The 27,739-nt window shown below is 41.4% G+C and overlaps 1 pseudogene across 1 annotated transcript in view; it reads left to right on the top strand.

Moving 5' to 3' along the window:
- The window catches only part of LOC144056351 (calmodulin-binding transcription activator 1-like), a 77,902-nt pseudogene that overhangs the window by 31,723 nt on the left and 18,440 nt on the right, over positions 1-27,739 (top strand). The window contains exons 4-10 of the transcript XR_013295041.1: positions 6,118-6,185; positions 16,220-16,355; positions 17,802-17,873; positions 20,146-20,299; positions 22,703-24,543; positions 24,952-25,078; positions 26,108-26,242. The product of XR_013295041.1 is annotated as a calmodulin-binding transcription activator 1-like (transcript). The remainder of the gene's footprint in view (positions 1-6,117; positions 6,186-16,219; positions 16,356-17,801; positions 17,874-20,145; positions 20,300-22,702; positions 24,544-24,951; positions 25,079-26,107; positions 26,243-27,739) is intronic.

Here is a 27,739-nt window from a genome sequence, read left to right as displayed (position 1 = left end):
ACCTTAATAAAATATTTTCATAACTCTTCTGATGAAACATCGACTTAAAACTAGTTGAATGGTACCTTTGCCATGGTCTGTATCATTTTTACTGGCACTAAACAACTTTGAGGAGGATGATAGGAACTTTCTCACCCAAAAAACTACAAATGTGCTGAGTGCTTTATGGCATACTTTACCCATTCGTTACAAAGACGAAAGTCAATTTGAATGTCGTGAGCTCAAAAATGACGCAATGCGCTTGTCCTAATGAGAAACGTGGTCTTCCTTCAGGCATAACGTTGCGGCGCCAGAATCAACGTAAACTGAAAGTTTCTTAGTGTTGGTTTAAGGTTAAAAACAATTTTTTCATTCCTTTTTATTTACTTGACTAAACCATACTGTTTGGGCAATCGGAGTTCATTCTAGGACTAAACACTTGAAAATGTTTTTTTTTTTTTATGTTTTCTATCAGATTACATCATTCATTACTTTTTGTACAAGGGACCAATTTCATGTAGTATTCTTAGTTTCCAAAAGAGGCGTTTAATGGCTTATTGCACAACAATGGAGCAAATTAATGATGCAATTTTGATTTTAAGAAGTGGTGATACCCTCTGCTGACTACGGAGAAGAATTAAATTTTAATTTAAGAAGTGGAAACTCTCGCTGCTGGCTATAGAAAGACTGTACTATTAACATAAAAAAAAGGTGGTCCTTACTACTGAGAATGTATACATGATAATTTTTCAAGTTGGTTCACAACCTGTCTTGTGAAAACAACAAAACAAAGGATCTAATTGAATGGATGTTTTATACTAATGACAATAACTGATGTTCATTAAATGTATGCAATAAAAGAAGCAAAAAAATAACTTGGGAAAAAAGGCATTACAATGGCAGATTATCCTTGTATGTGGCAGAAAAATCAAGTGAAGCCAGAGGTTTAAAATACAAACAGTGTGTATGCATGTGTATAAAATGTGCATGACTATGCACATGTGTACACATATGTATGTGTGTGGTACCCAGTGCGTGATTAGGTGTTTATATGATAAACACGAGGCAAGCTTGAGAGGAATTCTGATCAGGGGCTTTGCAACAGTTGTTATGGAAACAGCATTAAGCAGCTGTATTAGCCAGTGGAGGTAATATAGAGGCTGTTGAAACTAACAAACAGTATCGAGGACGGCAGTTTGGGAATATAAATACAAACTACACATTATTGCTCTGGTGTACAATAGCCTTGATGAAATTTTAATTGTGCGGCTAGAACAGAACAAAATGATCCATGTCGTAATTCAATGTCTGCCTATCTTTCTGTTTTAGAGCTTCACATATTAATTAACCAGGCCAGAGGAATAGAGTGCAAACAAGACATTATTGGACTGGTTTACAACCTACATAGAATCATTAATGTCAGCAAGAAGTGGAACATAACTTGGACTGTTTAGTTTTAGCCTTATAACACAGTCTTGAGTTCTGAGCTTCTCTGGAAAAAAAAAAGAAAAGCTATTGACATTGTTGATTTTCAATGTCACTTGGGAATTAGCAAGCCACAAGCTATGGTCCACACACGGCTAAACAGCATCAGAGGGATCCTTTTCTGGTAAAGGTATGGGTCGGGATAAGGATAAAAAGAATTTTCAAGGCATTGAATATATCATGAAACATATCAGTGAAGTCAGTCATCTTCAATAAGAGACAATTTGGCACAACAGTGACGTTACCAAGAAATGGACATCCCTCTGAAAATGGATGAAAAAACAAACTAGAGGATAGTTTTGAGTACATTTTACCACTTTATTAAAATTAGTTACTTAAGTGTTGAGGAAAGATGTAAGGACCTTCAGTTTGGGAGACAGCCACTCTACCGCCCGAGCACTCTTGCTGTTTGCTACTAGACTGCATTGCTGGTGTGTCCAAAATGAAATTAAAAACGGTCTCTTGGCGATTTATCCCACCTGACAGGAGTGGTGGTAGAGTGGCTGTCTCCTCCGGAGGTTGTGGGTTTGTTCCTCAAGCCTCGAGTAGATTCTTCTTTTCTGTTTTTTCCAGTAAAGTGACGTCAATTGATAATGACACGCCCACTGGACATTTCCAATGGATCATTGATCATATAAAGTCAATCCATCAGTCAATGTGGGTTTTGCACATCAAAGTAAAGTGTGAGCGAATTGCTGAAGTCGGATCCTGGAAACGTCTCAATTGGAGGTTACGATGCCAACCCCTGTCAGATATTTTCAAGGTCCATCTGGAAAGTGCGCGGCGGTGGTGTTGAGAACAAATAACAACATCAGCAAACCTCCCCGGGTAATGCTAAAGCAGTTCTTTGCACCAAATATGTAAACAAGACAAAGGCAAAAATGGACCGTGGGTATACTTAAAAGGAAACCTCAGTGTGCTGCCTCCCATCTCCATAAAATAAACAGTTCAATGCCAAATAATATGTGTGGCGAGAAGAAACGTCAGCCTTCGTTTGAGGTACTGCTATGGAATGGATGTGACAGTTCCAGTTTACAGACAACTCTGTTTCCCCCTGATATCTGCCAGGGTGATGCTCGTCATTAGACTTCAAAACACACACACACAACACACTCTCGCCTGTGGCCAGACCCTTAAACGGAATCCCCCCAGGGAACACTGCTGCATAAGTCTGTTGCAGTGTAGGCGACCAACCAAGCCGCCCCCTCGTTGCTCCTGGGGAAATATGCCCCGGGCCTGGGAGTGTGACAGTGTGTGTCTGTGTTTGCATGTGTGCAAATATGAGCACTTTTTTTTTGTACATGCCATCCATTTCTTGGAGGGAGATGGCCTCTTGGAGACCTGAGTGGGTGGCTGATTTCCCCACTTGCACCGCTCGCAGTCTAGCTTCCCACTCATGATCCCAACTTTGTTAGATCCAGTATTGCTTAAGTAGCTGTCTCTCCCAGTCTCTCCCAGTCAATCTCCCACTGACAGATCAGAGTGTGGCGGGGCGGGGAAGCATGTGCATGTAGTCAGCCAGGCTTGCTGTAATGCATTGTTGTGTAGATTCACATAGACGTGCAGAATAACTAGGTTTATGGAGTAGATCCCCGGAGATAGATCCTCTCTGTCCCTGAGTCTGGCACACGCACGTAAACACACTAGGGCTGCGGTTATCGAATATTTTGGTATTCGAATATCCTACTGAAAAGTGTATCGAATAATCGGGCATTCAGATAAAAAATAAAATAATAAATTTTTTGGGGGGCTAAAGAAAATTATAAATACAGAAAACACATTTGTAATTCATAATGAATAACCAATGGGTTGTCATTTTTAGATAATCAACTTTCTTTTTTTTCTTTTTTTTTACTTAAATTTGAACTATTTTCCTCTCTAGAAACATTAATGAGATTTTAGACAAATATCTCCCCATAGATTTTGGCTCATGAAACGACGTGACATCACAACCACAGTAGTGATTTTGCATTTTGAACGTTTTGAGTGCTGCTAGCTAGCACTGTTAGCCGCTAGCAACAAGCACCCAAAAATAAAAATTATTTGCAATAATATGTTGTGTGTGCCCCCACTAGTCAAACACAGCATTCTGATTAATATTGTGCTTGTGGAATATGAACTAAGCGACAAAATCCACCTGTTTTTGTCCATCTCAGGGGGCGGCCATTTTGCCTCTTGCTGTCAACCTAAAATGACATCCGAGTTGCTTAAGGCTCATGTAACAACCAGTCACAGCTCAGCTTGTGAATATCGCATGACCAAACACAGACTGAGTCGTGATTGGTCGTTACATAAGCTTTGAGAAACTTTGTAATTGTTTACAGCAGGTGGCAAAATGGACACCCGAGATGGATTAAAATGTGTGGATTTTGCTGCTTAATCCATGTTCCACAAACGGCATAGTAAATAAGAATGAACATTTTATTGTAAATATTTTTGGATTGACTTCCACTTTAAGTCTTTTTTTTTTTTTAGCACCGTTAATTGACGAACTGAATATGATTTCAGGACGATGTTGTGTTGTTGACGTTGGTAGCAACAGTTTTTGACTGCAATATAAACAGCCCCAATTCTGAAAGACGAAACAAGTCAGCCGTTACGCCCCGACACGCTGCCGGGAACACTTCAAAATAAAAATGTGTCAAGGCACTGATGTCCATATATGTTTTGTTAAGCTAAGGTTTATTTTGAAGTTGACTTTCTCACCACATGAGCTCTGTGCTCTGGCTTGACTACGACTTCCTGACAGTGTGACTTGAGCTTTTTTTTTTTCTTTTTTTTTTTTACAAAGTACTCGAATTACTTGAGGACTCATTTCAGTCTTAAAACAGTAACACACACACTTTACAGTATTCCTGAAGGATCAGTGTGTCGCTAGTCCTGCTCACCGCGTTCCATCACTTGCCGTCCGTCGGGACAATAACGCCGACTTCCGGAGGATCGACCTTCAAGTCTCACTTCTGTCACTCTACACATGGGCGTGGAGCGTGTGTGTGTGTGTGTGTGTGTGTGTGTTTGCGTGCGTGTGTGTGTGTGTGTGTGTGTGTGTGTGTGTGTGTGTGTGTGTGTGTGTGTGTGTGTATTGGTGAAGGAGAGTAGCATTTGTGTATGTGTGTGGGTGTGTTTTAGAGTGTGTGTCAGGCTGCCGTTTCAGCTGACTCCTCTGTTTCGGGCTTTTTAATGGCTCTTATGGGGCAGGCCTTTAATTGCAAGTCTCTCTCCCTCCTTCTTAATCCTCCCATCCTTCTGTCTCTCCCAGCCCCTTGTCTCCACTCTTCCCACCTCTCTCCTCCCGCCTCCCACTGGCTGACAGTCACTAGGGGAGCCCCCAGTGCCTGGCCGGAGCTGTGGAGGCCGTATAGCATATTGACTTGCTGCAGAGTGGTTTGGGAGGAGGAGAGGTGGCTGCTTGTCACCACTAATGAATAGATGCATAAATGAATGAGGCGCTCTTTGTATGCAAGTGTGCGCATGTCTTGCGAAGGATGAAAATGTGAATGTGAGCGTGCGCGTTTTCAACCCAGACTCGGCCCTGTGCAATTTTCTGTAACTCAGACAGACAGACATTAACGGTTGGCAGATTGATGGTGATAATAATTAATGGTGTGATGGCAGCCTGTCCCTCACACGCACACACATAAACACGTATGAATGCAGGGTGAGGCAGTGGGGGGTTGGGACATGGCAATAGACTGGAGGATACTAAAAACAATACTGCTAAGTGCCAGCACCCTCCACCTGCTCTCTCCCTCCCTCCATCTCATCTGGTCAGCGCGGAGCTGGAGTGCTCTCGTGCCAAACTGGGACAAATAACCGAAAAACTCACGCATGCACACGCAAGTATGAAGGATAGTGGAAGTGGAGGTCTGGAGTAGCGATAGATGATCTGAGGGGGCAGATGAAGGAGGGCTGGATTGTTGATGTCTTCTTCACTATTGCTTTGCGCCACATTTCAAACACTGATTGCCTTAAGAGGACAATTTACATTTCATAGGCCTACACAACAAGTGGGTGAGAAGGGAGCCACGGATAGGGAAACAGACAATCGCGTTTAAAGGAGGAGAGCATTTGCTCAGTGAAGGAAAAAGGAAAAAAGTATCTCTGCGTGAGGCTGTTGCTTTCCTTACTCTCAGTAAAACACACCTGTATGACTGATTTATTTTTCCTTCCTGGGCTTTATCTGTGGAAAAAGAAATAGTGTGAATAGGACGGCCGAGGAGATGAAAGGAGAGCCAGAGGAATTAGGAATCCAGTTATGAGCGGACGTTATCTGACGGGAAGCTGCCAAAAAACAAGAAACTTTTCCTATTAACGCTGGTGTGTACGTGTGTGTGAGCGAGAAAGTGTGTTTGTGTTGTTGGCCTTTCCTCACCAGTGGAGGCAAGCATCGGTGCGTCTGCTGCTGTGATTGGTTGCTAACCCTGAGGGTCTGTGCTCAATGTCAGTTTCCTGACTGGCTGCTCCGTGACCAATCAAGCGCCTCGACTTCAACGTGGCAATCCGATATATTCCGACAAATGCGCGCGCGTGCGCTCTCCGTGGGCATCAGCAGGTCATCTGGAAATACCTGTTGGGTTTTATCTGCCAGTCACACACTGAACGCACACACAAAATATATACAGTAACCTTTCTGCCTTGCCTTTGTCTCACCAGGAGATTGCGGCGTATCTCATCACTTTTGAGAAACATGATGAGTGGCTGACGACATCGCCAAAGACCAGGTGAGGATAGAGCAGACAGTCTCACACGCACACACGTGCACACAAAGGGTGACTCTGTCAAGCAGGTGACTCGTGTTGTTTTAATCCCCATGACCGAGTGACTGTTTGATTAAAACACTGGAGGTGTGTGTCTCCAAAGAGTCCTCCTGATGGGCTGCTCGACATGTACAGAACGCCCGAGAACACGCTCGGACTGCAAAGCACCGAGTCAGCTGGAAATGGAGTATTAATGAATGTAAATGTATTAGGCTAACTGATGTATAATTCAGACATAAAGGGGGCTGAGGGGTCCAACGTGTGTGTGTGTGTGTGTGTGTGTGTGTGTGCGCGCGTGTGCGTGTGTGCGTGTGTGTGTGTGTGTGTGTGTGTGTGTGTGTGTGTGTGTGTGCGCGCGTGTGCGTGTGCGTGTGTGCGTGTGTGTGTGTGTGTGTGTGTGTGTGTGTATGAACAGGGATTTACATGCTAGAAATGAATATTCATCGTTCACACTGAACCCTGCGTAGCTCATTTCCTAAAGTATGGTGAGCGGCAAAAGACCATCTGAATGAGAATTGTTTTTTTTAACATTAAAATTAAGATGAGAAGATCCCTTAAAACGGCAACATGGTGGATGAGCGCAGTTGTGGGCTTCTACGTTCAAATCTTGGCTCCGCCTTTCCTTTGTGGGGTTTGGATTAGGGATGGGCAAGCACCACGTGCCGATACTCGATACCGGTAGGCTGTTTTATAAACAGGAAATAGAAATTATAAGAATAGAAAATTGCTGTTAATTTCACCCAAGACATATGCCTTTCATTAAAATGACTGTATCTGGCATTGTAAATGTTATGAATCAAAAGTACTAGTGGTATCGGTACGGTACTTAGTATTTGGTATCAGTGAGTACTTAAGCGTTAAGGTGTGAAAAAGAGCTATTGAACATCCCTAGTTTGGTTGTTCTCCCTGTGCTTGTCTTGGTTTTCTCTGGGTTTGTAAGCGTCGCAGGTACCAAAACATTGCATTCCTTGTTTTCATGCATGATTGCTTGTTTGTACAGTATGTGCCCTGCGATTTCCTGGTGATAAGCTTCAGCTCACTCGGGAGTCGCGACCCTAATGAGGATAAGTGGTACAGAAAATGGATGGATGGATTTTCCTATTTACTATAAAAGCTTTTTCTATACAGTATTCTGTATAAGATACAGTTGCACATATGACTGCCATATAATTATGAAATAGAATTAAAAAATTTTAATAAAATCCACAAGACTGAACGTGTACACATTGGTAGACATTGCGCACAGTCAGAGGCAGAATTCAACATTGGCTTAAAACATTTACTATACACATGAGGGGGAAAAATATGTAGGAATTTTCTTTAAAATTTTGACCCAGTTCCTCTTTTAAAAAAAAAAATTGGACAGACTGAAGTGAATATCGTTATAGTTGAATGAACTGACCAATTATATTTTATGCTCAGTGTAATGGGAATTGACATCACATATACACATATATGAATGTGATTGTGAATGGTTGTTTGTCTGCGTGTGTGCGCTGTGATTGGCTTCAACTCATTCCTGACCCTAAATAAAACAATGATGGATGGATAGAATCCTTATATTAAATCTGTCAAATTCTAAACTCCTCATCTAAATAAGATATCTTTCTATAACATTGTTTGAGAGAACACTTAAATTGTGGCAGAGCTTATGAGGCATGAACCCCCCCCCCCCCCCCCCCCCCACACACACACACACCAACTCCATCAAAAACCTTTGGGAGGGACTAAAACATAAGGTTTGTTTCTTCTAATCTCTTCGGAGCTGTAACCAAAATCTGTCAATAAGCCACGCATGCGGGATATTGCTGCAAATTTGTGTGCTTTATGTACAGGATCCAGTACCGTACCAGTACATGCATGACGAGGTTGCTTCCAACATCTAGTGTGACATAAAATACATGTCAGACAGTGATGTTGCTTTTGGCATTGTTGCTTCACTGTTGTTCAGATGAATTTTTGCTAGGGTTCCATAAAGTTGGTCCTGATCTTAAAGCTGAGAAGGGATTCCACTTCCTCTGTGTTTTCATCCATGATCACTGATAATGTAGGTGCTCAGTTACCTGACTTCTGTAGTAATGCTTTTGGATTTTTCAGTGTAGTTTTTTATTTTTTTTTATTGAATTAATTTTAATTGTTTGTTAGAGCAGATTAGTTTTTATGAGTTCATATTTATTCGAAAATGGTTTCTTTTAGTTTTATATGGAGTATTTGTCGAGTACAAGATAACAAAAAAGGTCACAAAGTGTTGCGTCATTAAGTAAAATAAATACAAACAACTGCTCATGTATGATATTAATTGATAAAGATGATAATGAAGGAAGGATGTTTTTTTGCTATGACTTATTAGCGTAAGATGTAGTTTCAGTTCATTGTTGTTTTATAAAAAGCATTTTATTTTATATCGTTAATGAAAATGTTTTCCCAAATTTAGTCTTACCAGTAGTTATGTAGTTAGTTTTCATGAACTATAATAACCTTAGTCCGCAGTTTAGCTTCCATATCCCACGACCATGACCAAGTTTAGGGTTAGACAGTCTTTGGGTGAGGTGTGGTACACCCAGCATTGATCATTCACGCACGTTTACAACTATAACGTCATCAATGAACCTAACATGCGTGTTTTTGATACATGGGAGTAAGCCAGAGAAAAACAAATGAAAACACTGGGAGAACATACAAACTCCACACAGGAAAGCAATTGCTGATATTTCTTTATTTATTTTCATCATATTCTTAAAATAACTATTTACACTCAGATTCACACAATTTAGAGTTATCAACTAATCCAACATGTTTTTGGAACATGAAAGGAAAGCTAGAGCACTCCAATAAAACCCACGTCAGCAAGGGAGTGCATGCAAATGACATGCAAATAGCCTGAACATTCCCTATGAAACATAACATCAAAAAATTATTCCACATAAGAAAGAAAGAAATATCTCACTTCTCTGAATCTGTTGTGTCATCGTTAGGGCTCCCTGGTTCATGTTCCTCCAAAAATAACCACTCGGGTAAATATTATATATTACATTATATTATATTATATTATATTATATTATATTATATTATATTATATTATATTATATTATATTATATTATATTATATTATATTATATTATATTCAAGGGTGTCAAAATTAGTGCGTTAATTTGGAATTAACTTTTCTTTTTTTTACGGGCGATTAATGACCACCACTTGGAAAACCTGTACTGGGAGTATTCCAGTCGCAACATAGCAGGCACGTTCACGTCAAGATTTAGCAGTAATAAATTTAATAACAATGCATATCTTTGTGGAGACTGGGGTCAAGTTGTATTTTACAATTTAAAAAATGGGCAGAATTTCACAAGTTACTTCATGTGAAAGATTGCATAGCTCTTAATATGAAAAGATAAATGACTGAGCTGTCACCACCGTCGTACAAATGCAATTATGCCATCTAGTGGCAGATAATGACCTCAACGCAAATCAATATCACACTCTTTTTTACAGTACAGTACCTCTTTTTAATTTTAACTAAATTTGATGAATTATTATGAAATTACTGTGTCAATGACCAAAAGATGCAGCCATATTTGTTTAACATTTTTTTTTCACTTTTGTTAACAAGAGTATGACAACTTTATTTTATTGTACATTTAGAACGGATATAAAATTTGCGATTAATCATGAGCTAACTAATGAAATTATGCGATTAATTATGATAAAAAAATGTAATTGCCTGGCACCCCTAATTATATTATATTATATTATATTATATTATATTATATTATATTATATTATATTATATTATATTATATTATATTATATTTAGGGGTGTCAAAATTAGTGCATTAATTTGGAATTAACAATTTTTTTTACGGGTGATTGATGACCACCACTTACTTGGAAAACCTGTACTGGGAGAATTCCAGTCGCAACATAGCAGACATGTTCACGTCAAGATTTAGCAGTGATAAATTTAATAACAATGCATATCTTTGTGGAGACTGGGGTCAAGTTGTATTTTACAATTTAAAAAATGGGCAGAATTTCACAAGTTACTTCATGTGAAAGATTGCATAGCTCTTAATATGAAAAGAAAAATGACTGAGCTGTCACCACCATCTTACAAATGCAATTATGCCATCTAGTGGCAGATTTTGACATCAACGCAAATCAATATCACACTTGTTTTTTACAGTACAGTACCGCTTTTTAATTTTAACTAAATTTTATGAATTATTATGAAATTACTGTGTCAATGACCAAAAGATGCAGCCGAATTTGTTTACCATTTTTTTTCCACTTTTGTTCACAAGAGTATGAAAACTTTATTTTATTGTACATTTAGAACGGATATAAAATGTGGGATTAATCATGAGCTAACTAATGAAATGATGCGATTAATTACGATTAAAAAAAATTAATTGCCTGGCACCCCTAATTATATTATATTATATTATATTATATTATATTATATTATATTATATTATATTATATTATATTATATTATATTATATTTAGGGGAGTCAAAATTAGTGCGTTAATTTGGAATTAACATATTTTTTTTTACGGGTGATTGATGACCACCACTTACTTGGAAAACCTGTACTGGGAGAATTCCAGTCGCAACATAGCAGACAGTTCACGTCAAGATTTAGCAGTAATAAATTTAATAACAATGCATATCTTTGTGGAGACTGGGGTCAAGTTGTATATTACAATTTAAAAAATGTGCATAATTTCACAAGTTACTTCATGTGAAAGATTACATAGCTGACTGAGCTGTCACCACCATCTTACAAATGCAATTATGCCATCTAGTGGCAGAAAATTGCCTCAACGCAAATCAATATCACACTCGTTTTTTACAGTACAGTACTTCTTTTTAATTTTAACTAAATTTTATGAATTATTATGAAATTACTGTGTCAATGACCAAAAGATGCAGCCGTATTTGTTTAACATTTTTTTCCACTTTTGAAAACTTTATTTTATTGTACATTTAGAACGGATATAAAATTTGCAATTAATCATGAGCTAACTAATGAAATTATGCGATTAATTACGATAAAAAAAATGGAATTGCCTGGCACCCCTAATTATATTATATTATATTATATTATATTATATAAAAATATTTCACTGCAAGGGTATGACAGGAGGGAAGTAGAAGTCGAGAAAAAGTCAAGTAAGTGCAGCGGTCACCTCATGGTCCCATTTGTGATTACTGATGCCACTGAGAGCCTGAGGTGATACCTCTGTGCTCCCATTGTGCGAGCTGAAGGACTCTTCTCAGGAGCAGCCTGAGGCCAGCAGCACAGTTTATGTTGCGGATAGATTTCTCATTGATTGGTTGTGCTGCCGTATCGCCTCGGCTTCCCAGCAGCCACAGCAGCGGCAGTCGTATTGGTGTTATTGAGCAGCAGTTAGATATAATCCCATTTATACATGACATGAGGCGCGATTAGAACAGATTACACCTAATCCCATCAGATGGAAAGGAGCTCAACTAACAGAGACGGTGACATTTATGTGCCCGCGCCGCTCGGCGTGTGTTTGTATCCACATGGGTGCGTGCGATTGCACCGTTGTAGGGCGAATATTAAGACAACAATCAATGACCTTCATTTCTCCTCTCGATGAAATCCAAGTTCAGAGTAATGACTGTTACCTCCTCTGGCTCGTCTCGCGTCTTCTCGCCTCCTTCTCTCCTCCCTTTACCGGACACACTCAATAGCCCACTCTGTCTCTTTATCTTTGCCTTCTCTTTTTCCACTCTCCTCCCCTTGCCTTCTCTGTTTTCGCTCTGCTACACCGTGGAACGGTGGAAAAGCTTTTTATATCCCACACATCACAGACCAGTTACAATCAATAGCGTTTATGTCTGCTTGAATCGGAGGGTTTGCAAGGAGCACGGGCACCATCCTCACACACGCGCATGAACATGTACACACACACACACACACATCTGATCTCATCCATCGTCTCCATAACATAATTAGAATCAGCAGCCCTGAGATGACTCACACTACAAGAGACAGAGACTAAACTCATCTTTGATCGGAAGGTGGGGGTCTCCAAGCTGGCAGGCTCACCCCCCAAAACAGAACAGATTTGCGGTGTCAAAGAACATCAGTTCACAGCAAATTCAATTTTACTACACACTGTGCGCAGCGTAAATTGCAATCATCCCGGTCCATATGTGCCCACGTCAAACTCGAGGCGGGAGCGGCGTAGTGAAGGCAACGGTTGAGACGAGAAGATGAGAATGAGAATGGAGGGGCACAGTAAAAACAAAATAAAGAGATGGTCTGATAAGAGGGATAAAGACCATGTGTGCTTCTGTTAGTTTATTGATTGTTTCTGTTGTCATGCGATAAGGCAAAGATGCATTTTCCGCACCAACGCCCCCCCCCCTTTCACACACACATGCCGTGAACATTGCACATACACTTGTCCTTAATGTTATAGAAGAATGATTGATTGCTGAGCAGCAGGTTTGACATTGAGCGCAGAGAACACATGGTGGTAGGTCCCGCCATCTGTGACATTGCTATAGTGTCTCCGTCTTCTCATGCATATGCTCACCTGGCGTCCGTGTGTGTTTGTGTGTACGTTTAAGGACTTTTATCCTGCCAGCTACGCTATATGGACAAAAGTACTTGTCTTGGAAACCCATCCATCCGTCCATTTTCTTTACCGCTTTTCCTCACAAGGGTCGCAGGGGGGTGCTGGAGCCTATCCCAGCTGGCTTCAGGCGGGGTACACCCTGAACTGGTTGCCAGCCAATCACAGGGCACACAGAGACAAACAACCATACTCACAATCATACCTATGGACAACTTGAAGAGTTCAATTAACCTGACATGCATGTTTTTGGAATGTGGGAGGAAACCGGAGTACCCGGAGAAAACCCACGCAAGCACGGGGAGAACATGCAAACTCCACCCAGGAAGGCCGAAGCCTGGACTTGATCTCACGTCCTCTGCACTGGGAGGCGGACGTGCTAACCAGTCAGCCACCGTGCCGCCTGTCTTGGAAACCAAATTGCAAATTAGATTTATTTCCCTCGTTGCAGCGACAACAGCTTCCACTATTCTGTCTGTTGGAATTTTGTCCATTCCTGCTGAATAATATGAATGGTTTACAGTCTCATTTTCAAAGATTGTTGTTGCAAAAAATGTTTTATGTTGTATGTTAAATAGTCTGAGTCACTATTATTCTGAACTCAGCAGCAAATTCTACCTGTTTTTATCCATCTTAGGGCGGCCATTTTGCCACTTATAGTCGTCATGTTATATTAACTTATTCAGATTTTCTCTGAAGCAACCCCCTTTGCTCCCGGTTGTTTTAATGGATTTTGACTGATTTTGCAAGGCCCACAGAATATTGCGTTCTATTGCTAGACAAACATGGAACCTACCAAAATAAATTAGTCTCTTTTTTCATCAGGAAAAAAGTATATTTCTATGATTCCATTTTGCAGCAATTAGCATAGCTAAGTTTCTTCATTATTCACAAATTTGTTTAAAACTGAGTAAAAGAGCTTTTTTTTCAACATGGCCCTGGTTGATCTCTTATACTCTGCTGCCACCTGCTGGCCGTTTTTGTAATAACTACCATTGCTTCAATCGTTCTTTTCAGTCCAGAGGCTGCATCAAAGCCTTCTATTTGCTCTAGCAGTAAAAACAAAACAAAACAAAAACATAAAAAGCGTATAAATATGTTTTTGGAACACTGGTAATATTTAAAATAGAACGTATTCATAGGTTTTCAGGAGCAAATGAGTTAAAAGTAGCACATCTCTTAAAAAGGCCAGATTTTTTTTCCATTTGTGCAGTTCCAGCACCCTCTAATGGTTAGTTTATTAGTGCAGTTTCACTTTAATTAAGCATGTTTTGGCCACCAATGTTTAAAAACCACGCTAATTGCTGGATGAAAGGGAACATATAGCATGTTTGAGTTCGACTCGATTCACTATGTTTGCGTGCATTAGCAAATGCTTTTTTTTTTTTCAATATGAGCTTCATTTTTTTTTTTTACAATATTGTCAGTTTGTATAAAGGATTGTGAGCTGTTATTTATATCGCCAACGTCCCTACAATATCATGATAATATTGTATCGTGATGTTTGGATATCTTTACATTCCTAGCTTCTAAAGTTACAACATGACAGTGGTGCTAATGAGAGAACGAGAACGTACCCACAGAGAATGCAGGACCCGCCACTGCATATTCTGTACCTTGTATGTGTCATAAAACATTGATATCCTCATACCGCTCAATCAGATTTATCAATGCAGTATCAAGCATAGCCACTTTCACACTGCATTCGCTATAAAGCTGCGCATCAGAGGCCTAACCTGTGCCTTCCAGACGGAACTTGCAGGAACCGGACTGCGCGTTTGTGCAACTGATGCGATTAGCCCATTATAATAATGAGATGCATGGCGAGGTCAGTGGAAGCGAAGCAATTGCTTTTAACAATGGGATGAGGACAGTGAGGCTCATGTGTTGAATACTTTGATCGTAATGGTGGTGTTCCACCTGTGATAGTGGTTTAAACAACAGAGGGAATTTCCCAGGACAATGAAAGAAAAAGGGAAAATCTAGCTTTGATGGCAAGTGTCGAAGAGGTTGTTGCAACATTTTAGGACTATTGACTTGTAAAGTTAAATCATATGCTAACGTAAGTTTACATCAGTCAGCAGATCCTTGTTCACCTCCATTGTTGTTGTTTTTTGGTCTGCCTTCTTGCTTGGACTAGCTGAGCCTTACTGTTTTGAAAGTGGCCTACAGAGTCTGGTCGAACTTCTCTCTCATAATTAATTCATTAATTAAGAGATGTGTCGTAATACTTTTTGATGTAATATTGTATTTAGGGCTGCAATTAACGGTTTCTTTTTTCGATTAATTGATTAATCAGATTGGATGATTCATGTGTTATTTTTTAAATGACATCATTTCAAATTGCATGAATTAATTATGATTCAGTTACTGGTTTGGTCCGTAACATCTCAAAAAAGTTGATCATTGTTTTCCTAAGTAAAAGCAAAAGTTTTATTTGGATTCAACGCAAAGATAACACTGGTCAGCACACATATTGGTGCCAAGAAAGTTTCAACTGTTTTAGTTTATTATGATGTTGCTGAATCTGAAAATAACATTTTCTAATTTGGCTCTCGTTTTTTAGATATTCCATATTTTTTTGTTATTGTTTAACATTAGAGTCCTGCTTGTGCTAAAAATATGCACATTTTTGAATTGGTATTCGCTTTATTATACTTTGCATGTCTATACAGTATTCTTTCATTTTTTATACAATATTGTGAAAGATGGCAATTGTTATCACGGTGAGCCTTCTATAGGCAAATCATGTTTCATGTGAAAATCAAACAAACATTCAGAAAATGAGGCTATATTACGCCAAAGCATACTATTTTAAGTAACAATCAAAGTACATTTTGTAAACTGCCAAAGCACATTAATTATCGATCAATTAATTGTCAAATAATTGATATCTCAAAATCTAAAGCCAATTCAAAAAAGCAGATGACATTTTCGGAGTCAGCAGCCCAAATATACCCAGAAATATATAAAATGTCTGCTTTCATGGAGGACTACAGAAATCTCATAACATTTACTGTTGAGTAACTGAAATTCCGAGAATGTCATTGATTATCAGAAATAATTATTGATGAATTTGAGAATAGATTAGTTCGTCTAATTGTATGTGTAGAGCATGTACTCAGAAGCTAATGCTTGTGCTGTGTTAATGGATGGACCTACTTAAATATTAACACAAAGGGCAGTCTCCACTGTGTGTGTGTGTGTGTGTGTTGAATTTGGGAGTGTAACCTTGACATTCTTTGCCAATAACACCGGATAGTTTCCATGTCACTGAGGCATGAAATGCTGACAATATCAAAGACGTCACCACTTTGCGCAATTTTGATACTCTTCTGTCAAACTAATCCACACATCGTGTGCTTCGTTTCCACCCCAAACAGGCCTCAAAATGGCTCCATGATCCTCTACAACCGCAAGAAGGTCAAGTACAGGAAAGATGGCTACTGCTGGAAGAAAAGGAAAGACGGGAAGACCACCCGAGAGGATCACATGAAGCTCAAAGTCCAGGGTGTGGAGGTGAGAGGCTTGCCATGGAGAAGAAACAAGTCTGTGATCTCTTTTTGTGCTGAGTTGTGCTTCGCTGCCAATCCAATCCATAATGTTAGTCACTCCTTCACTCCTTGTAGACACACGCGTGTAACGCAAGGGCACACACAAACACACACACATGCTACAGGGCTAGGAGCCATATACCTGGGCGCAGTGCGTGTGTGTGTGTGTGTGTGTGCGTGTATGTGCTCGAGCTGTCCCTCTTCCTCGCTCTCCCCCGCTGCTGTCCCCGTCTCCCTTCCCCTCTCTCTCTCTTTCTGAAGGATAAGAGTGTGTTTGGCCCGCAGCCAGGAATGATGTCAATGCCTTCTTCAGCAGAACAGAGAGGGGGTATCGATCCGGTCTCAAGGCAGCGTCTGTGCGTGCCTGTGTGCGCGCGCGCGCGTGTTTGAGTCACATCAGCCGGCTGAAAAAAATTGATTATTCAGCAGGAATATACCGGGAGGTGAGAGCGGTGAGCATGCATGTGTCAGAGAAAGATGGAAGGGAGATTGGAGCGCGACAGTGAGGCAGCACATGGACGTGTATGGAAGGCTCACTAGTTGTGCATAAATGAACAGCAGACATAGGCAAAGGGAATAATTGAGATCAAGTATTCCCATCTGCACCTCTATTATTTACAACCCCACGCTCACTACTGACAATCATCCGACATGCATTTTTCTGCTGCCGCGCACAAACACACACAGACGCGCACATCCAAAGGCGAGTGTTTCTCTCGCTGGTAGTTGCTCAGTAATTGTTTGTGTCACCTTCTTCCCGGGACCCCTCGAGCAAGAAAGCATTGTGTCGCGCAGGGGGCAGGAGCTGTGGGAGAGGAGGAGGACAGTGAGCGGCAGGAAGCAAGGGGAGGAAAAACACAACCCTGGAATGAGAACCTCCTCATATCAGATGGAAATATATGGAAATGCGCTCTGCCTTTGGCCAAACACACTTTAGATAGCTGGCGGGCTTCTTCTCAGAAGAGGCAAAATGGCAAGAAAATGAGAGTGCGAATGAGACGGCAAACAGAACAGACTTTTGATGTTGCTTTTATATATCCTGCATGGCAAGTGTTCACCACTGTACTGCATGTACAATTGTGTTTTAACTACGTGATGACCTTGATAGAAGACCGTTTCAACCTTCCGCAGGGGAGTCCCACAGGAGCCACATATTGATCCTCCTGCGATATTTATACACCGGTGACAAATATTGATATTTTATAAGTCGACAACAACTGATGAAGGACTTTTTTTTCACAAATACAACGGCATGTTTAGCTCCTAAATGAACACGACCTAAGTGGCTATAACCTGAGTTCTCCTTTGCTGTTCTCTCCTTTGCTGTCCTCACCTCATCCTCTCCTTATGTCCCGCTCCCTCCATTTTCTTTTCTCCCCCACCCACCCGAAATCTCCTCTCCTCTCTCTAGTGTCTGTATGGCTGCTACGTCCACTCCTCCATCATACCCACCTTCCACCGTAGATGCTATTGGCTGCTGCAGGTAAGCTACCCGCCCCCTTTCCCAGCTTCTCTACATTGAAACAAGATGAGTGTATATCAGGGAGGGGTAAATTATATATAATGATGATTGCTTTTTGTGAACTGTTTACAGCCACGTGGTTTTGGCAAGACGTGGATTTCGTCATTACGGAAGCGTGGAACTGCCAATGTGGAGCAAACATTTTTGACTGGCAAATGTGTTTGAACGTATTTACAAATAGGTTGGATTTAGGGCTGTCAAAAATTAAAGCGTTAACTCTGGAGGTTAATTTAAATTCTTTAAAGCATTAGAAAAATAGCTCAGTAACGTCGTTTTATTTACTTCTTTTTGGCCTATGGTTTTTCTTGACACTTGTTGGAGCAATTTTGAGTAATCACGATTTCATGTTATGAGGACGTCTTCAAAAAATGTTATCCATGTTATCTTATCCTCCTCTTTTTTTAATCAGTTAATTACTTGCATAATTTAAAATGAAAAAAAATACCCCAATAGTTTGACATGAAAAAATATTATAAATGTTATACGCCAACATTTATTAAATGCTTTACTTTAATGTACAGTATGTATTTATGTTTATTGCAACCTGTGCTACCTTTAACACTGTCAGCTAAAAGATCAGCTCTGGTCAAAATTAATAGTGTGATTAATACATGATTAATGTGATTTTTTTTTTAAAATTAATTAGCTAATGCTTTAACTTTGACAGCACTAGAAAAAAAAGCTCCGTTTTTAGCATTTAGCCTACAAGTATGTTCAAACATATTTGCAATTACGTTCAAACGTACTCAAAAATGTTTATTGCACATTGGCAGTTCCATGCTTCTGTACTTCATAAAACATGTTATGTTAAGATTTAATTCATATCTCTACACCAAACTAAACTACCAGAAACTGTATAGTATATTGTTAATTTTACGCACCACATGTTTAATCTCTTAAATTGTCCATTACATTTTCAAAACAGCACAGTAACCTCCAACATAAACCATTGATAAACATCCTCCTCTTCAAAATTTAATGAAGCAAGACTATACTAAAAAGTGGGGTAATAATAAAACTGGACGCCATTGCTGGGTTTATCGTCCCACTCAGGATATATTTGGTATTATGTGAACATGGTTTGCTGAGAAAACTTTTCTCCCTTAGAACTCTTCTTCACTTGCACTTATATCAAGGTCTTAAGGCGCTACTCTCCATATGGTCGTCTCCAGGAAAACACCCTGGAGCGGCGTACAACGTGCATACGCACATTCCGCACATATAGATTTTAGACTCCTTGTGAAAGCAAAACATAGTAAAAGCGCGCACACACGTGCACACCCCTTGATTGGCCATGCAAGAGCGGGTCAGCAGAACCTCATCATCTCCAGACCGACATGTTGAATCTTAAACATTCCCTTCATTTCCAAGCAAATATTGCACGCCCAACGATGTCCATTTAAAATATGGAAATTCAATACATATTCATGCGTTCCTTGCCAATAGGTCTTGCATAATTTGTCACATGAATTTTACAAGGACATTCTCGCCACATGCTGTAAATTGAATTTGCCCCCTATCAAATATATTTTATTTTTCAGCGCACTTGACTCTCTTGTGACTCTCTGAGTCTAAAATTGGCAGGGGAACTTCTGCTTCCTCTATCCGTAATGTGCCATTTTCTGCTCTTTGCACATATATCACATCACATCAGCGAATATGATCATAAATGAGCCTGTCTGTTCTGTTGCATTGCACAGTGTGGTGCTGTAGCAGCCCACTGTGCCATTTTCTTGTTCCACCTCAGCACGCCCTCCCCCTCACCTGAGTCTGTCTACTGAATCTTTTATCAGGAGGAGCCTCCCTCTCTCTCTCTCGCTCTCACACCAGCCACATACACACTTGTTGAATCATTCATGGGATATAAATTCCATACTGGTGGGCTACAGTATGGCGAGCTCCGTGCTGACCTGCTCATTCCCCGTTTGGTTCATTCACTCTCTAAATCGCATGCACACCAACACACGTGTGGACGTTTCTGCTGGCCCTGCAATGTTAGGGAGAGTGGCGAGTGGGCTCGGGCTGTTAAATGTTTTATAGGCAGGTGAGAGAATCTTGTCTGACACGCTATATCCGACCTCCCTCCTGACCTCCACATACTCCTCTGCTTTCCGTGTCCTTTTCCCCTCCTTCTGCAAATACACTGTATCAATGCACTCTCTTGCTGATAGAAACAGACCAACACAAATAAAGGTTGTGTTTTACCAACGAGATGCGTGTTGCTGTGTTGTAGAACCCGGACATCGTGCTGGTGCACTATCTGAACGTTCCGGCAGTGGACGATAGCGGGAAGCCATGCGGTCCTGTTCTCTGCTCTATCAACACAGACAGGAAGGAATGGGCCAAGTGGAGCAAGGAGGAGCTCATCGGACAACTCAAACCCATGTGTGAGTTATCTTTTGCACCCCTTCGCCACTCACTGCCCTCCCTGTTTCTCATTGGTGTTTCAGTCCGCACCTAAACCTTAGAGTGGAAGTCAGACTGTTTTAACAACCAAAGCTGTTGTTGTGATTATAATTAAAAAAATATTTAAAAAAAGATGAATAAACAATCATACCCAAACTTCACATGTAAGACTTCAAAAACACAGCTTTGCAAAATTCAGTTGAGATAAGAGGCAACTGCAGAACTTCTGATGTAGACACTACTATAAAAAACTGGCTGTGCAATTTCAGTTTTTTTTTTTATGTTTTTGCTTTTTTGGGGATAATTTCAAAAGTCAGTGCCATGCTGCCACCTATAGGCAAGTACACACTGCACCAAAAAAAAAAAAGATAATAAAGAGGGGTGGAAGGATAGAGGGGCCCGAAAGCTGGAGGTGCCCGAAATATCCAGCATGTATTATTCATAAATCAGCATCAGAGAGAAGATAACTTCAATACACACACACATACACACAAAGAAAATTACCTAATCTCTCATCTTTTGATCTAGTTTTGAAGGACGAATAAGGACGGGTGCCCAGAACAAAGTGGCTTGTTGACTTAAATAGTACTCTTGTCAGTGAATCGCATATCTCTCTCCATCTGCTTCATGAACGCACCAAATTTTGGATGACAAATTTGTTTTGTTTTGATCTTGTTTGATTGTAAATGTTTTACAAATGAGCTTTTGCATTTAGCAAGAGTGTGACGGTGAGGTTTGGATAACTGACAGTGAACTGGACTTCATTTGAATACCTTCAGTTTACATTACAGACACTAGAGGGCGCCAAAGTACACTTGAAATAATGCTAACTCATAACATCACAGTGAAATTAAACAAAAGCTTTCTGCATGCTAAGCTAAGCATGTTTTTCTACACCCTGGTCCTCGAGAGCTGCTGTCCCGCCTGTTTTCCATGTCTCCCTCCTCCAACACAGCTGACTCATATTATCAGCTCATCAGCAAGCTCTGTAAAAGCCTGATGACGTTCCTGTTCATCAAATCAGCTGTGTTGGTGGAGGGATACATAGAAGACAGGCAGGACAGTGGCTCTCGTGGACCAGGCTTCCCTACCCCTGTGCTACACCTTCCACATTTTTTGACCAATTCTCACTATTCCAACAAAATCACACCGGGTTGCTTCCATTTTATCCATCCATCCATCATCTACCGCTTATCTGGGGTCGGGTCGTGGGGGCAGCAGCTTTAGCAGGGAAGCCCAGACTTCCCTCTCCCCAGCCACTTCAACCAGCTGCTCCTCCTGCGGATCTCAAGGCGTTCCCAGGACAGCCGAGAGACATAGTCTCTCCAGCGTGCCCTAAGTCGTCCTCGGGGCCTCTCGCCGGTGGGACATGCCCGGAACACCTCTCCAGGGAGGCGTCCAGGAGGCATCCAAACCAGATGCCCGAGCCACCTCAACTGGTTCCTCTCAACTCGGAGCTTCTCGCCCTATCTCTGCGAAGGAAACTCATTTCGGCCGCTTGTATCCGGGATGTTGTTCTTTTGGTCACAACCCACACTTCGTGACCATAGGTGAGGGTAGGAACATAGATCGACCGATAAATCGAGAGTTTCGCCTTTCGACTCAGCTCCTGCTGCAGTGCTTCAATTTTTCACTCCAAATATTCTGTTTTCCCACAATTCCATGTTTTCACCCCAAAATTCCCCCTTTGTTTCCAATAGGATGTTCAAAATATTGAGCTCATTCAATTCATCATGGGATAAATTTTCAACATCCCCCAATTCCCACGTAGCAAATGCCTCTCTGCATTTTTCACCCGAAAATATTCCTCACTCATTTCTGATGGGGAGATTTGGGTTAGTGTCATGCTAAGGGCTATTATTCAAAATTAAAAATGTTCAGCTCATTCAATTGCATATTGCATATTGCCTGATATCTTTCACCCGCTCAAAACCTTTCCATATTTTTCACCCAAAAATTATTTTCCAATAACACATTCAACAATTTGTTCCCATTCTACATTCAAAATGTTCAACTCATTCACTTCACTTTGGGAATGATTTCCAACATTCCCACAACTCCCTCATACCAAAAATTCCACATTTTTCACTCACATATTGCAAATTTTTCACTCATATCATTTCACCCGATTCTATATGATTAAATAAGTATTATTCTATCTTTATCATATCAACATCATTACATATCAGTCAAAATCGTTCAATATTATTCCAAATCATTCCGTACCATTCGACATAATTCCATATCTTTCAACAACATTCCAACTCATTCAATATCATTCCATGTTTCTATATATTTTTTCATTCATTCTCTCAGCCTTTACTCCCAAAAATACTCTCTATTTTTTAATGTATCTTTTATTCCTTGTATTCCTTGTGTGTCAGGTGCTGGAAGCAGCCTCCATCAGAAATGCTCCAGTGTCAAGCAGCGCATCATCTCATCCAAGCAGGAGTCAGGCGCAGCAGCAGGGGGTGGTGCCACAGCGGGTGGCGGCGGTACAGCAGGCCAGAGATCTGAGGAAGCAGATGGCACAGAGGTCCAGAACAGTGATGTGTCAGAAGGCCAGACAGAGCCCAGTCCTGGGGGGCGCAGGAGCAGAGCAGGCGGGGGCGACAGGAGGAATGGCAGAATGACAAAGCCCTCCCTTCTCCCGCAAAGCAGCATGGAAGTGTCCTCCTCTACCTCCACCAACCAGGTGGAAGTCCCCGACACCACCCAGAGTTCCCCACTTTCAATCACAAGTGATATGGCTGACAGCCCTGCGCTCGCCATCGGCGCTGGCCTGTCACAGAGCACTGCTGTGTTCATGTCTGAAGTCACCACGCTAACAGGGGATTCGGTTTATTCAGCTGGCCACACCCACCTGCTGCCGTCCACCCACGAGAACGCCACCACTGGCATCCTGTTGGCTGTTGCCCCCGAGAATCAGAGGTTTGCATCATTTCCTGGTGGGGTCGGATTAGGAGAGGGAGGCGAGTTGGTTCTTTCCAGCTCGCTAGACTCCGGCGGGGGAGTCAGCCTTCCTGAGACTGCCATGACTTTTGACCCGGACTGCTTTCTTAATAACCCCAAGCAGGGTCAGACCTACGGAGGAGGTGGAGGGAAGACTGAGGGGTGTAACGGTAATGATGGGGGGATCCACTGTTCATCTAACGGTTTTGTGTACAGCCCGTCTCTCGTCAACAACATCAAGAAGGAAGTGATACCTATGGAGCAGCCGCTGGCCCCTCAGAGTAGCTATGTCGGAGAGGGGGCAGGCCTCAGCCCCAGTACCACTTTGGAGCAGATGGACTTCAGTGCTGTGATGTCATCGCCGTGCGTCCCGGGTCTAACCCAGTCTGCGCCAAACCTCTTCCTCCAAACCTCCACGCACACGAACCAGCCCTCCCAGCAGCAGACCAACGGCGCCGAGGCACAACAGGAATCAGATGAAACTCGGGCTTACATAACCCTGCCAGCGGACACCCCGATCACCAACGGAGACCAACATACACACCTGCACCAAGCCAGTCAAGACCAAGCCCTGTGTGGGAGGAACGGAAAAGGAGCATCAGTGGCCTCTTTCCCCCTGACGAACCAGGACGCAAGTGTTGACCAGCCCGGCAGTGGGGTTCGCCAGGAAGTCGCTGGTAAAGTTCTTGAAAATGGCGGAGAGTTAATGCTCAAGTCTGGCGCTGCCCATGGGGCTTACGCCAGTGTGGACACTGAACACTATCTTCAACCTACAGATGGCAATGGAGTAGGGGAGGAAGCGGGAGGGGGCTGTGGAGCTCCAGGAGGAGGGGAGAATGAAATTCTATGTAATGGCGTAAGCTTGTCAGGGGCCGGCGGCTCAGTGGTGGCAAGTCCACAGTCAATAAGCGCCAGTGCGAGCATTGAAAGGGCACTCTACAATTCTTCTCTTCCGCCACAAGGTGGAGGCGTAACTGCCACAGCAGCTGCAGCGGGAGCAGCCATTAGCCTGGAAGGGTTTGAGGCTTCCTTTGGAAGCCAGTTCTCTGATCTCATCAATGATTTCATCTCAGTTGAAGGGTCGGCAGGTGGGGTGGGGGCCGCTGTCAACGGGGTCCTGATGCCTCAGGAGGGCGCGGTGGGAGAGGAGCAGGGCACGGGGGAAGGCCACCTGCAGGGCTCGGAAGTGGAGCAGGGAGGTCTGGGAATGCTCCAAGAGACCGGGAGGCTGTTTGGTGTGACAGACTACTCCCCAGAGTGGTCTTATCCAGAGGTTAGTAACAACATTAGTATCATTATTTATTCATCATTGTTGCCTGGAGTGAAATCAGACTGACACATGATGGAGGACGGCTTGTACTGCTGTTAAAAAATGGAATCATGCTCTCGACTGATTGCTGAGTTAATGAAATTTCAATATTACATGGATTCCTCTGGGTGGCTTCATTAATTCATCCATGTATTGCTCTGTCCACTGCTAGAATGCTTGATAATATTACATTTAAACCTGTCATACACTTCATTTTTCTGAAATGATGCCCTACTATCTACACTTCCAAACTAGTCTGTCTTATTGAATTTGTTCACTTTGTTTTGGGACTTGCTGTTTACTCCACTACAGCCTCCTGTGATGAAGTCACCATATTGTGTCACATTCCACTAACCTGCGTTTGTGTTGCAGGGTGGCGTGAAGGTACTTATCACAGGGCCGTGGTTAGAGTCAAGCAGTGAGTACAGCTGTCTGTTTGACCACATCAGCGTCCCTGCTGCCCTCATCCAACCTGGCGTGCTACGCTGCTACTGTCCAGGTACACTGTATCTCGTGATGCATATTAACGCTTGACAATGTCATGCACATACACTCCAGCCACAATTTTAGACATTATTATTGACATCTATATAGATGTATGTCAAACTTTTAAGAGTCTATGGGGGAATGTATCTGTGTGTTGCATATACACTATCGATCCTGCAGCTGCCTTGCAAAAAAAAAAAAAATATATATATATATATATACATATAAAATACATTTATTTTACTTGTAATATTTTTCTATAATAATTTATTTTATTTTATTTTATTAATGTATTGTTTGTTATGATTTTTATTAATTTATTAATTTATCTAATTATTTATAATTATTATTTGTAATTAATTTAATAATTTATTAATTTATTCATATACAAATTATAATATTTTTCTCTTTTTTTTTGTTCTTCAAGGAAAGTAGAATGGTGACAAATACATGGTACAGCCCGACATTGACCAGAGGCCACTGGATGGGTGTCAAAAACGTTCAAAGACTCACAAAAGTGTCACAAAAGATAGATTTCAACACTAAACTACACACTATGAGTTTTCCCCTTCAGTATTGGTCAGACAATCGTCCAGCATGTCAACAAAGGGATCCTGTAGTATCTGCTTCGTTTAGTGCGCGACAAGAGTTGTCAGTTTTGACTGGACAACTCGTGGCTGCGTCATCTTGACAACGCACCTGCGCACAATACCCCGAGTATCTAACAGTTCCTGGCAGAGAAGAACATGGCTTCATGAGGATTACTTCAAAGGGGAACAATTTATAGATTGTAGTTTGGATTACCGCTAGAAATATATATTTTGTGACATCCGTCCTGGAACGTATTTGACACACCTTATATGTAAAACATTTAAATTCTACGCTACAACGTTACACTATTTACAGTACTAAACTTTTTGTTCATACTTCTCTGACACCGTCGATCAACCCGCGTATTCAAACCCACTGTGTTAAAAACATTGTCTTTTATTGTGGTTGGTCCCCACTATTTATTAATTATTTATCTCATGATTCTTTCCAGCCCATGACACGGGACTTGTCATGCTGCAGGTAGCAATGGGTGGCGAGGTCATCTCTTCTTCTGTGGTGTTTGAATACAAGGCACGCGACCTCCCTGCCCTCCCATCCTCTCAGCATGACTGGCTGTCTTTGGACGGTGAGAGCATTCAGCTGTGTATTGTGGCAACATGGAAGTGTAAAAAAAATGTCTTTACAATATGTTATATGGAGCCCAACTAGTCGAAACACGATATTCTAATTAATATTGTGCTTGTGGAATGTGAGTAAAACAGCAAATCCACCCATTTTTATCCATCTCAGGGAGTGGCCATTTTGTTACCCGCTGTTAACTGAAGCTTAGCCCTGATTGGTCATAACCAAACTCAGAAAACAGGTGAGCCGTGATTGGTCATTTCTTGAGCAACTGTGATGTCATTGTCAGTATAGTGGCAAAATGGCTGCCCCCTGAGATAGATAAAAGTGGGTGGATTTTGGTGCTTAGCTCATATTCCATAACGCAATAATAATCATAATGCCGTATTAGACTAGTGAGGGTACATACAACTCATTATTATAAAGAAAAGTATTGAATTGAATTCCTTTTTGAAGTTCCCACAAAGCGCTTGGAATTTTTGAAAATGCCTGAGATGTGTGAGAAGTTTGAGACTTTTGTATATGTGTATAAAATTATGAATATTTGAATGAAATGAATTAGAAGGAGTGATAAAAGAAAACACACATAAACGTTAAAGACCTAGAATAATTTTGTTTGTTTATTTCACAACACCAGACAGCACAGTGGCCCAGTACAATAGGGCTTTATATCGATCAAGGAACCATATTTGGTAACTTGGACGTCGAAAAATAGACGTCACACGCTTTTGCAGTTGAAACGTGAGCCAACCAAGCGAGGAAAGGTAATGATAACAATGTGTGTTGGGGAACCCGCGGTCCGTGGACCATACACGGCCCACCATACAATTCTAAAAAAAAACCCATTTAACTGTCCTCAACCTGAGTATCTGAGGGAAAAAAACATGTGGGGAGAACATGCCGAAGTTTGGATTTGAACACCCATCCTCAGTCAGAACTGTGAACTGGGTGTGATAAACGCTTGCCTACTGTGCCACCAGGCTGCCATTTGTCATAATATGACCATTAACAACATGTGATGTTACATAATATATTTTTGGGGTGCAAGCAGCACAGTGGACAGTGGAGTGCTCAGCTCAGCTCAAACTCCTCAGTCCTCACAATCCAAAGGTCATGAGGTCATGTTTTTGGAATGGATATAAATCCAGGCTAAATTGTCTTTAGTTGTGAATGTGAGAATGAAAGTCCGCCTCTCTCCCAAAATCAGCCATGATAGACTCCAGCACACCCATGACGACCTCAATGAGGATAAGCGGTCTAGAAAATACATGGATGGATTTTGTATGGCTCTCTGAGGAGTAAAAAGGTCAATGTGATGTGTGACGGTTAGGGTTAAGTGTGTGTGTGTCTTTGAATTCTCTTTCCACTTTAAATGTGCTCTTTTGTTTTGGGGAGACGCGCTCATATAGGGAGGATTGTATATGCATGTTGAAAATTTAGCGTTTGTTTAATTACATCAGATTTAATTTAGAAGTAGCCTACTGCAGTGGTGTTTGGGGGG

This window comes from Vanacampus margaritifer, chromosome 8 (assembly GCF_051991255.1).
Source record: "Vanacampus margaritifer isolate UIUO_Vmar chromosome 8, RoL_Vmar_1.0, whole genome shotgun sequence".
Taxonomy (NCBI): Eukaryota; Metazoa; Chordata; class Actinopteri; order Syngnathiformes; family Syngnathidae; genus Vanacampus; species Vanacampus margaritifer.
Note: the sequence above shows the minus strand (reverse complement) of the source record. Positions and strands in the feature narration are given on the sequence as shown.